General features: G+C 45.5%; 1 long non-coding RNA gene across 1 annotated transcript; it reads left to right on the top strand.

Moving 5' to 3' along the window:
• Window positions 1–637: 637 nt before the first annotated feature.
• On the top strand, window positions 638–2,178 carry LOC104495447. The gene is made up of 2 exons (XR_727809.1): window positions 638–714; window positions 1,053–2,178. It is a non-coding gene; the product is annotated as an uncharacterized LOC104495447 (long non-coding RNA).
• Window positions 2,179–3,275: the final 1,097 nt, after the last annotated feature.

The following is a 3,275-nucleotide window of genomic DNA, read 5'->3' as shown; positions in this document are numbered from 1 at the left end:
TGTTGGCATATGCAGGAAGCGCTAGCAAACTGCAATAGGCAAAACGTTGGAATGACTGAGTGCTTATTGACGAGTGGAAGCCAGGGATCTGTTTTCAATAATATGAGTGACAGCCAGGGGAATAGTGAAAGACTTCTTTTTTATTTATTTCCAGATTTATAATGCTCATTCCTCCAGCGCTGCATCATTTGTAAAGAAAGCATAACCACTCTAGAGCATTAGGAAGCTTTTCCCCAGCACACCGTTAACAAAGTTAAGGGGGCCGCCAGTTCTTGGTGGTGGTGGGTGGTGGCAAGGGACCCAGCTGGAGCCTGGCGAGGGAAGTGCAGCCAGTAGCGTTCTGATACCCACCCCAGTTTACCCAGACACATCTGACTGGGCCAGGCAATGAAAACAGGATTGAAAAGCAGCAAAAAGCCATGCTGCCTATCAAATAAAAATCAAGAAGAAGATCCAACAAAGAAAGATGGGAGGTTGTAATGCTGTTTTTCTGATTAGAGTGGGCCTTAAAATGTGGGATAAATGCGTTCAGCATAGCAACTCCGGAACGTGAAATCTTTGCTTACCATGGCCTCTCCTTTGCTCTGCCTTCATTTAATTTAACTTAAATTCTATTCTACTTCTATTCTTGTCTGGAACAGTTGATTGGGATGCTGCTGGCATGCTGTCTGTCCCGGTTTATTACTGCTAACCAGTATGAGATGGTGTAACAAGGTGAGCTCTCCCACTTCCTCTGTGGTACGCGCTATGTACACGCTGGGGTATTGATGTGGCTGTGCTGCTTCTGCTGAAGATAGCAGGCAAGTTCTAGATGCTCAGCATGTTCATTGAGATTTAAGTCTTCCCATGGGATTTTTTGCTTTGGGGTTTTCATTCCAATATTCTGTTTTGTGGGGGGGGAGGCAGGGTTAGGGTTAGGGGTTAGGGTTAGGGGAACATACTTTGTCCTTTTGCTTTTGTTCTTGAGAAGGGAGGGCAAAATATCCATGAACACCGTTAGCAACCAAAGCAACCCACTTTGTATTTTTTTATCCCCCCACCCCGCTCTCTAGTCTTTCAGAAGCACGGAGTCCAGAGCCTGTCTTGTCTGAAGATCAGGAGCTGCAGAATTGGAGAAAGACTGAAATGAATGTTATAGCACACACTGTCTCTCGCACGCACGCACGCCCACACCCCACAAGCAAGCACGTGCGCGCGCACACTCGCACCCCACCTCCTGAACTCTGTCCCATGCGTAGTGTACCATTCTGTGAAGTACCACGGTGCCACCGAGAGCAGCCGAGTCCCCTCGGCCTCTGGAGACCCGGGCCCCGTCCCCGCGGCTCGGCGTAGGACGGCACCGTCTGTATGTTCTTGGTCACACAGTAGTTGCATCGTAAGTTAACAAAGGTAATTCATTAACAGCATCAATCGGGCTGTGCATGTAGTGACTGGAGGGCATAATTAGCCTTTCACCATGGTTAATAAGTGTTGCACACACTCATATAAACCGGTATATGAAATATATATTCTGTTGAGTTTATCTTTATTTCTTGTTTTGTTTAATGCTTTACTAAGGTTTTCATCCTTTCCCCCTTCCCTGTGCCTGCCCCTGTTCCCCCCAAACAAAGGAATCAGTAAACATAACATAAGGATACTTGAAAATTATGTTTAAAATGTTGTGCTTGAAGGGAACCGTTATTCCTGATGTTCTCCTACATCTTTGATTCTTACTCAGTGTTGTTTGCCTAGTGCGTATCCCGGTAGGCTTTGTCTAGTGCATTTTGCCTCTGAACCTGATCCTGTGTGTAATACTGTTATTAAGCTGTGTTGTTGCTTACTGTGAAGACAGGAATTTGGCTTCCTTTATTTTTATTAGGTAGTTATGAACTAATTCAACTGTGCTGTACTGCGGCCTTCATACTTTTTTCCTGTTCTTTCTTTTTCTTTCTTTTTGCATCGAGGTTGCAGCCACCTAATACGTTGTTGAATAAAATCAAAATAAACACACACACACAAATCACAAAAAAAAAAAACCCTGGCATATGAAATATTTTTGGGGGAAAGCAAAAGTTTAAAACCTTTTTAAAAAAAATAGGACTTTTTTAATAATGCCTCTGTCTAGCATGCCAACGAGAATGCATTGATATTGTGAGTATTTGTGATATACGTATTAATAAATGGAACCATTACAGATTTCTAGCTGCTTCCTTTTCGTTCTTTAGTCATAACAAAACTCTTCAAAGGGTGGAAGTGAACATGAAACACAAGTGCACAGCTTGGAGTGATGCGTATTTGTGACAGGAGGGTGTTACTACCCTGGAAAAAAAAGAGAAAGAGCTGGAATTGTTTCAAAACTCTTAGAAAAACCGTCCACAGCTGGTTTCACCGTGTGACAAATACATACCCTCTGCTTTGCAAATTTTCTTCTTGTGACTGATAACGATCTCTGGTGTCTAATTATCCCTTCCTTAGGGCTGCGTTTTGGCATTAAGCATTTCTCTCTGATTTTGGTGAGAGTGCAGAGAAGAGGTATTTGGGGTTGAGGAGCATGGGCAATAACCTTTTTTTCCCTGTGTTCATGAAAAACCAGACACTCACCTCTTTCTCATTTGAATACGTGAAGCGTTGAAGGAAAGCTGCAGAAGTTTAAATCTGGCAGTTTTGGACCGAGCCCTTACACTGGCAATGTGGACAGAGAAGACGTGAGAAGGGAAGCCCTGCAGCCTTCTGACTGTGGAGCTGCTGCACAGCACCTCTGTCCACACAGCCCACACAGCTGGAGTCCCAGCCCATCCTCCATCCGTCTGTCCTTCCGTCAGCGCCACTCGCTCAGTTACCACAACACTCTGCCTGGCATGGGCTGCTCCATGCGGTGCCTCCTGTACCAGCTCCCGATAAACCTCTGAGTGGTGCTGGCATGCTTGGTGTGCTCTCACCCAGAACTGTGGAAGGGCTTGCAGCCACACAAGCAAAAACCTTTTGGCATATGCTGAGGTGGCACCTCTTAAAAACCCTGGTGGCACCTTTGGCTTTATTCAAAGAGCACTTCCAGAGCAGGGAAAAGACATAGAGATTTGTAAATAAGAGAAGAGGAAGCTGGTCCACAAATTTAAATCTGCCCTCAGTGAAGCATCCGCCGGGAGGGAGCAGGCCACCTTTAAACGTGGAGAATGCCAGGACAGGTCCTGTATAAACGCTGGGCAGTTTGTGCGTACTTCGCTGGGGACAAAGCCGCTCAGTGCAGGTCACAGCACTCACATTTGCAGTCCCTTCTGAGGGCTTAACAGTCACAG

This window comes from Buceros rhinoceros, unplaced genomic scaffold, assembly GCF_000710305.1.
Source record: "Buceros rhinoceros silvestris isolate BGI_N320 unplaced genomic scaffold, ASM71030v1 scaffold12106, whole genome shotgun sequence".
In the NCBI taxonomy this organism is placed as follows: Eukaryota; Metazoa; Chordata; class Aves; order Bucerotiformes; family Bucerotidae; genus Buceros; species Buceros rhinoceros.
This window is presented reverse-complemented; position numbering and strand designations above follow the sequence as displayed.